General features: G+C 40.9%; 1 pseudogene; it reads left to right on the plus strand.

Annotated features, from left to right (window-relative positions):
* Positions 1–9,199, plus strand: part of LOC103588819 — a 54,814-nt pseudogene that overhangs the window by 12,285 nt on the left and 33,330 nt on the right.

The raw sequence follows: 9,199 nt of genomic DNA on the forward strand, positions 1-9,199 counted from the left end.
CGCGCCCCACGCCCGGTCCGCGGAGCGAGGAGCCGCCCCGCGCCCTCTGTCGGCCGCAGGCCCGCCCAGCCCGCGTCTTAGCGAAGTGGCACAGGAGATCCAAACTCTTCCCCGCCCCACCCCGCGGGGCGTTCTCTGACTGCTGCCGGGGAGCGGCCTCGAACCGCGGTGTCTCTCAGCTAGGCCGCCCGGCCTGCAGCCTCCCGCTGTTCTTTATGTTTAGGAAGGTGGTGGGGCGGCGAGAGGCCCTGTAGACTGGGGAGGAGTCGGTCTGGGCCTGTCCCTCCACTAACGTGTTGTGTGACTTCAAGCGAGACGCATCCCGCGGGCCTCGTTTTTTACTCTGTGAAATTGGGAGCTGGTTGCCCAGATGATTTCACAGGCCATTAGACAAGGGGAAAGAAAGATCATCTGCCCCCTTCGTTTTACAGACGACAAGATGTGACTGAGACGTCTAGCTCTGCAATTCCATGAATTACCTAAAATGTCTGTCATTCACCGGTCGTTCTCCTCAGGGGGCCCGCACCTTTCTTTTCTACTTTTTTTTTTTTTTTTTTTTGGTTCTATATTGGAAGTGCTGCTTCCAAAAGTGGAGTGTTCGTTGTCACCAGAGGAATCAAACAGCAGCTGAACAGCGTCTCTGAGCCATGATGGCCTTATCTGGAAGGATCCCTCATTCCAAAGGCTGGCGATACGTTACCCATCTTTCTTCCTGGGTTGTCCTAAGGATGAATGAGTCACTAGCTGTGGAAGTGCTTTGTAAAGCGTACATCTCCCCTTTCCTTTCTTGCATTCTTATCCCCGTTTAGCTGCCTTCACCTGCCTCAATCCTGTCCTGCTGCTGTCTCCCAACGTTTCCTGCTGTTTCTTCTCTTGTCTTTTCTACCTTAATGCAACCTCTGCAAATCTTTAAGGCCTTCCCATCCTTCTCTAACTGAAACCTGACTGCCTTGAAAACACCAACCTCCCTGGCACCTCTCTGCGACAACGAGCAACTTCTTCCACAGGCACGTACTCCATCCTGCTATCAGTCTATATCATCATCCTCTTCCTGGCCTGGTCACAACCTCTAGGCCCCCCACCCCCCATTTATTCATACAAGGGTACTTCAAAAAGTTCATGGAAAAATTTGTATTATCTCTCAATTCTATTTTTCCACAAACTTTTTGAAGTACCCTCATATATTCCATTCAACTGATTCTTGTCAAAGCCCTATTACTGAGGACCTAGGTGCATTTCATTAGCTCTTGCCTTCACCTGCTTTAACAGTAATTTCTAGCCACTTGCAGAGTTCCCATCCCAATAACAGCTAAAAATACCTCAGGCGTTCACCAGTTTAGTCCCCTTCTATGCGGCCTACTTCCCAGTCTAGTCCAATATCCAGACATATGAGAGCACTTCATTCTGGCCTCTGGTGCATACAAATGAGCCACTTGTACAAATACTCCTGTCTCCACTGGACTCTAGTAACCCACTGATTGCCACATCCAGTGGACATTTTAGTCTTCCTATCATTGGTCTTTCTACAGCACTTGATACTGCTAACTCTAACTTTTTGAAACTCTCCTTTCCTCCCCTGTCTTTTACATCATTCTCCTGTCTCTCTACCTGTTTTCTGAACTTCCCTTTGCCAGCACTTTTCTTGGTTGCTCCTTTTTTACAAAGCCATAAAATGCTGGTATCCTCAAGGTTTTATTTTTTTCTTCCTCTCCTCCCACTCAGGTTGGTTCTGTTTATTTCCATAGCTTCAACTGTAATAACTCCTGCATCTCCTTCCTCCAGTCCCCCTAATACAGGAGGAGAGGGTCTGAGGAGGCCCGATAGCTGGCCTCAACCCACCCTGTGCTCTACCAGGTTCTTGACTCCGCCACAGGAAAAAATTCAAGAGCAGAGTCACAGTAGAAAGTGAAAATAGGTTTAATACAGAGAATAAGAATTACAGACTTCACAAGAAAAGTGTGGCCCAGCTCCAGAGAGTTAGCTGCGGCCACAGCAAGTTTAATACAAAAGTAAGAAATACATACTTCACAAAGTCCAGGCTGGCTCAAGAGTGAGCACAGCCTGCTAAAGGCAAGTTTGATACAAAAAGTAAGAAATACACACTGCAGGCAAAGTTCTGACTGGCTCCAGGAAAGTCAGCAATAACCCTTCCTTTTTCCTGGTTTCAACTTTTATAACCTCAGTGTTTATACATATTCATGATATCTAATGAATATTCAACAAAGGGGGTGGTTCCCAGTTTTGTAACCTAGTCTTGCATACGCTCTGTTGGTCTCTTTTAGAGCATGCTCATTCGTCAGATTCCACTTCATGCTCTCTAGCCCCTCCAGGGGGAGGTCATTTAAGGGACATACTCTTTTAATGAGCATGCTCAGCCACCAAGATTAAATACATCTGCCCCTTGTGGTCTCAGTCTCCTCATGCTGATACTGTTCACACAGTACCTCTCTGAAATCCATTTACTTTAGCTACAGGCCATCACAGCTCAAGACTCAGAGGTGGGGCTTGAGTCCTAGGGGAGTGGTTTGAGACCAAAGGGAGTGGCCTGACACCTGGACCCAGGGGGACTGAGCATCTCCTATGTCATCTCCACTCTGCAGCCCAGTGTCTTAACTTTAAAACATCTTCAAGACACACAGTACTGAGATTTTGTTAAATGATGAATGAAATTTAAGGTATTATTTACATTGCCATAACCATCCATGGATGCGAAAAAAAGAATTCCTCTTCTAGAGTGATACTCTTTCTTAAGTAAGACCTTTTGACTTTTTTCTCCTTCCTCTACAAGTATAATCACTTGCCAAAACAGTTATAACATCCTTTTATCTCTCCCAATATGTTGTCCTTTCTCTGATCATATTCAACTACTCTCTGGCTCCATTTATTTTTACTAAACAGTCCCACTTCCTTAACTCCAGCTACCACTGGATTCATTAGTTAGATTTACTTCCTGATCCTCACAGTAACCTCTCTGAAATCCATTTACTTTAGCTATTTAAGTGAAAATTTCTTTACTCCCAATCAACAAGTAGGACTGACCCCAATTAAGTGAAAGTGCTTTGAAGAGATTTTTTGAATGAAAATGTAGGACAACATTTAATTTTTATAGCCCAGATAGATCTGGTTTTAGTCCAGGCCCTATTGACCTCATACATTAATAATAATCCTTTGGTGGAATAGAAATACACTAGTTCTATGACCAGGATTTATAACCTGTTGCATTTCCTCCAAAGCATTTCCAGTTCTGTAAAACATATGGCTAGTGTACATGAAATCACTCCAGTTACTGAGGCAAGAGCTGATTTAACTTTGACACTTTTTTCAAAGTTTTTTGTTTTGTATTAATGATAAGCTCATAAAATATTCTAACAATAAAGAAAAATACAAAAAAGTTAAAAAAAAAATGACCAAAGAAAAACAGAAAAACACAGTGAACACCTTTCTACACATCACTGTATGTAAATTTGCACATATAAATACAGTATAGGTATTCAGTTTTACATAAAAGTAAAACCACACTGTAAATCCTCATCAATAATCTGGTTCTTTTATTGTACAATATATTTTCATCATTATTAGTTGAATACTCTTGCACTGTATATTTTTTCAGCCATTTAACCAGCTTCTTACTAAAAATGTTTATATCATTTCTGTTTTTTATTGGTGTGTTTACATTTGTAAATGCTGTAATTCTAATGTATGCTCCTGTGAAGTTTGGAAATTATTTTCTTAAATTTCTAAGAGATTCATTGCTGGCTTAATGGGTACGTGTTTAATTTTTTTCCCTACATATTTACCAAACTGATCTCCAGAAAATTTGTTCCAATCTATTATTCCACCTACAGCACATGACCATACATATAACCAACTCTGGATTTTATCAATTTTACTTTGAATAGTCGTTAATTTCTACATTTGCTTGAAGTACAGATATTAAGAAGAATACATTTTGAGTTAGGCAAGATCTGAAATGACTCTGACACTTACTAGCTGTGTGACCTTGGCCAAACCACATCAACATCTCCAAGTCTCAGTGTCCTCATCTGTAAAAGAGGATGCTAGCACTTGCCTCAAAAGATTGTTGCAAAGAGTAAACGTAGTGCTCAACACTTAGCCATGAGAAAGTAAAAATTAGCTCAAACTGAGAAGGTAAAAATCAGGCTAGAATAATCAGCACAGATTAAGACAGCTGTAAAGTTAACAGGATACAGTGTCTCCTAAGGACATATTGCAGCTGTAAAGTGTTATAATAGTTGCCTTCTTTGACTACCACTTTCCTTCTCACTGAGAAACTGTTCTCTAAAGTCATAGATATCAGAAACTTTGATATTTGTAATTATATCGGTAAAAAATGAAGCATCCCTCTCTTGCCTGGAGAATCTAAGTCTTTCTTGACAAAGATGCAACCACGATTTACAGCCCAGGCACACCACTTTAGATAAGGGGTTTCTGGACACAGCATTCTATGTCTGTCTTAATTTTATTGTTTCCAAACAACAGTACTGTGGGTCCACTTTGCCATCCAGACTGGATGCTGACCCCTTTTACCATGCTTTACTTTGAGCCTATCAAAATTCTGCTTTATTTAAACAACCTCTAAACTCTGCTAAAGGTTACTATCTTCTAGCATGTGTATCAAGTAGAGGTAGGTATTACATATACATAGAGTTCCATTTGGAGTATCTTATAAATTTCTTTTTAACAATTTGAAAATATTTGTGCTGTCATTAAGCAAATTGAATGGTATTTGCCTCCACGTGATACTCATTTTGGATTGTTTCTTAGAGTTTCTTTCAGTTCTAGTACCCCCTAAACAGTTATTTGGGTGATAAAACTTTTTTCCGAGGAAGTTGATTTTTTAAGTCAAATAAATGACTTATCATGTCAGTGTTTCATTATCCAAAAATAGGATTTCTGATATCTCATCAGATCTCATTGATTAATTGCTATAACTTTATTCCTGTACTTTATGCAGCAGTTATTTTTAAAAATATTCTTAGGCTCTATGTTAGTTCACTTTTTAGAGCTAACTACTTAACAACATTACCTCGCTTTGTGCTTAGTGGTGAATTCTCCAGCGGTATATGCAGTTCTGTGTCCTGATCCTAATGGCAATGTAGGTGTGATCATGTTTAAATAACAGTCTTCCTTTCCTGAGTAACCATTTCACATCTTTTAGTCTTAGCAACTGTCCTATTTCTCCTAGGATGGACATTATCCATGCACACTAATTTTAACTAAGAAGATGAAAGTACCATAAAAGCCTTTTGTTTTTTTATATCTGAATTTTAGGGATTATGTTCTCTATGATGGACATTTTGGTTATTTTTAACTTTTCACTGTTAAAAGCACACTGCAATGAATGCTTTCCTTGCACCCTTCTGAGATTACAAAATAATCTATTTTCCTGAGCATTAATGGTATAAAACACAGGGATGCCTCCATAACATAGGTAGGCTTCAGTCAGACTTGCTGTAGTGGCTGCATCTCAGTTTTGAAGTCTGGATGCCAAAGCCAGTTGTATACGTAGGAGGGTTGCATTGGCAGTGGCCTGTGTTGTGTGCTTTGAGAGATGCCAGATGTATCCCCACCCCCAAGCTTATCATAGCGCCTGCAATTTCAACAACAGAGATTCATTCCATGTGGTTTATAACTTGCTATCTCAGGATGATCCTTTAAACAAATAATTTCTCCCTCACTATGGGTTACTGTAGAAAATTGAGAACATACTGAGAAGTTGATAAATAAAAATAGAAATTACCTGTAGCTCACGACTCAGACCCCATTACTCTTAACATTTTGGTATTTCCTTCTCTTCCTGTCTTATATGTGAAATTGAAAAGTTGATCTTCTTTATAAAAATTCCTTTGTTATGCATTTAAGCAGCTTTACAGTAAAAGAAATCTGATGAATAAATTCCAACCAGTTCTCTAAATTTACTTCTGTTTCCTTCATTCAATAAACATTACTAAATGTCTTCTATGTATGTGCAGGGCATTGAGTTAGACACATTTAGTCATATAGAACATTTTTTCAGTATATAAATGTGCATATATTTTTACAAGTCAGTAATCAGACATGTAATCTGTGCATAAACTATGTTCTAGTTTTCTTTTTCAACATTTCTTATAGATTTATATATATATGCCTCAAACTTCTTGGTTTTTAAGGGTTAGCTAGTATTCAATTTTATTGATTTCACTATTTCCCTATTATTGAAAATTTGGGATGTTTTCTACCCCTTTTCACTTTTGGATTCTTTCCTGGGATTTTATTCCTCAAAGGAGTTATAAATCAAAGGACACAATGATTACTTATTTGAGCAATCTTCTTTTAGAATTTAAATACTTATAGGAGGAGGAGCAAATTACCTGTGCCTTAGGCTTCTCATGGATTCAATCAAGCAGATGGTTTTCTTCCCAGTTTGGGGAGGTAGGGACACTGAAAGAGGTAAGTGTCACAGAAAGGAAGACAGAAGCCACCAAAGATGAACTTTCCCTCTTCTTAGGTCAGCCAGCCTTTCTGAGAGCAAGTAGGGATCATTGCTAGGATGATCCCTTTTCCACTATCATGAAGTGGTAGATTCTACCAGCCTGTGAACTCCCAGAGGGCAGGGCCTTCTGCATTCAGCATAAAGCCAACAGCCTTATTCTTCATTAGATTTGGGTCTCAGGAAAAAAACCCACACTTCTGCACTTTATGTGCTGATGCAACTAAACAGCCAATATACTAATTCATTCCTTCATCTTGGCTGACCAATGATCACTGAATTTTCTGGTGAAGATGGGCCTTTCAGCTGCTGGTGCTGGGAAACAGGGTGTCCCAAGGTAGCTGATACGTGGGTGAGAGCTCATGGTGGGGCCCACTAGTGCTCTCTGTGGAGTCCCCAGGCAGGGTTCACTGTGGAGCCCTTAGACAACTCATGCAGGGTTGGCTCTCCCCTGGCCAAAACTTTCCTGCAATCCCATGACACCACTGAGCAGCAGACAACACCAGATTCAAGCAGATGACAGTGGAACTTCCTGGGTGGCTATGAGAATAAGAAAGGTTCACTCTCTCAGCTTGGTGGGAGATGGGGAAGCATACTCCTTTTTCCCTCTCACTTTCCAGGGCTACCCAAATTCTGCCACTTAGGCAGAGGAAAGGCATGAGAAACCAGAAAAGGGGAAATTCCTGGCTATACTTCCTCAATCCCCAAAGCAAGCTGGCAGGCCCCAAGTTTTCAAATACAGGAATCATAAATAGAGATTTCATCCAGAGATTCATTCATGCAATCATTCAATAAATGTTTATTAAAAGCTCACTGTATGCCAAACATTATTATTCTAAATATTGGGGATGCAGTGGAAAATTTCTGTCCTCAAAAGCTTACATTGCAGAAGAAACAGATATAAATGAATAAATAAGTAAAAAAATGAGGAAAGTTTTCATATAAGTAGAATATATAAAGTGCAAACATTGGTGCTAAAATAATTCAATATATTAATCATTCTGAATCAGTCTCAGAATTTCCCTTCAGTACCAAGCTGAGTAAAATCTAAGAATGTTCTTCCATTCAATTTAACAAATTGTGAGTGCCTACTTACGGTGGGCTGGGGAGCTATGAAGACTGAAAAAAGAGGCTGCCTGCCTTCAAGGTACTCACCTTCTAACAGGGAAGTTTGATGTGTTAACCACAATAGTTGGTGGTTGTACTACAGATCTTCATTTTGGGGGGGGACATGTATGTATTCCCATACACTGAGCTAGCACAGGTCAAGGATATGCTTCAAGCTCAGCACATCCTGGATCCACATGCTCAGAGCCTGCACCTAGCTTCTTGTTCGATGAGTATCTACAGCTGTGATAAGGAAAGCGTTTATTTCACCCCTCTGCTATTCCACACTGCCCAGCCTCTCCTTACCTCTCTGTCCCCTAACTACCCTTTCTCCATGAGCTCTCAAAGAGTTGGCCATCTCCTCACTTTACTGTTCTCCCTAGGGACAAGAGATATTGGGGACACCTTTGCCCTTTGCTCTTTTTTTTTTTCTTTTTTGTCTTTTTTACTGACCGGTAACGGGATCGCAACCCTCCGTGTCGCGCCCGCACCGGGGACCAGCAACGGGATCGCAACCTTCGGTGTTGCGCCCGCACTGCGCTCAACCAGTGAGCGGGAACCGGTCTCCACATGGGATCCGAACCCTCGGCGGGAGCGCCGCCGCACTCCCAGACGGCGCACTCTCCAGTGCGCCACCAGGCCAGCCCGAGGTTTTCCTTTGCTCTTTTTTTAATCTAATAGGATGGAGTTTCCTATATGCCAAAACTCCTAAGTCAGGAAAAGGATCTTGACACAATTTAGTAATATTACAGATTCAGCAACTAAGGCCCAGAGAATTTAAATGAATTATCCAAGGTCAAATGGCTAGTTAGTTAGTTGTTTCCTTCAGGAGGCATTTTTTCTAGGGTGAGTCCGGGGGAAGGCTTTCAGGGGCAAAGTTTCACAGATTTAAAGAATTTTAAGAATTTTCTTGCCTGCTGCTCCCTGTTAGCATGGAAAGGAAGAAAAACCCTCAGTTAACCAAATAAAGGTAATAAACAGGGCATTAAAATCACCTGGCCACCCAGAGACATAGGAGTGGAAACAGGATTACAAGTGAAGTGACTGAGCAGTGAGGGGTCAAGGCTGCCTCTCTTGTGAAGTCTGTTGATGGGGAAAGAAGATGGAACTCAAGAACTTAAATGAAGACAAGAGGATTATCATTTCAGTATAATGGAGACATGAACATGTTGGTGGGCAGAGGAGATCATTTATTAGAAAAGACTGAACTTGCAAGAAAGGAAAATAATTGACCAAGCAAGGTTTAGGGGAAGTGGAAAGGGGTGAGATTTAAAGTCATAAGTGGGGATGTGACTTCTTGGCTTATGTAGTGGATTGAATTATGTCCCCCCAAAACTCCCTGAAGCTTGAGCTGTGTTTCTCAAACTTTATGTATTAGAAACTTAGCCCCTGCTGTGATTGTTAAGAGGGTGGGAAATCCTCTTATGGTAATTGAAAGGTGGAGCCTTGAAGAGGTGAGTGGATTGTAGGACCCTGCAATAGTGAATTGATTAAAAATGGTGGTCAGGGACGTGGTTCTGAGAGCTTTAAAAGAAGAGGAGAGTCTCTCTCTCTCTCTCTCTTTTTTTTTTTTTTTTTTTTTTTTTTTTTTTTGTCTACCGC

The sequence above is a fragment of the Galeopterus variegatus genome, unplaced genomic scaffold (assembly GCF_000696425.1).
Source record: "Galeopterus variegatus unplaced genomic scaffold, G_variegatus-3.0.2 Scaffold620, whole genome shotgun sequence".
In the NCBI taxonomy this organism is placed as follows: Eukaryota; Metazoa; Chordata; class Mammalia; order Dermoptera; family Cynocephalidae; genus Galeopterus; species Galeopterus variegatus.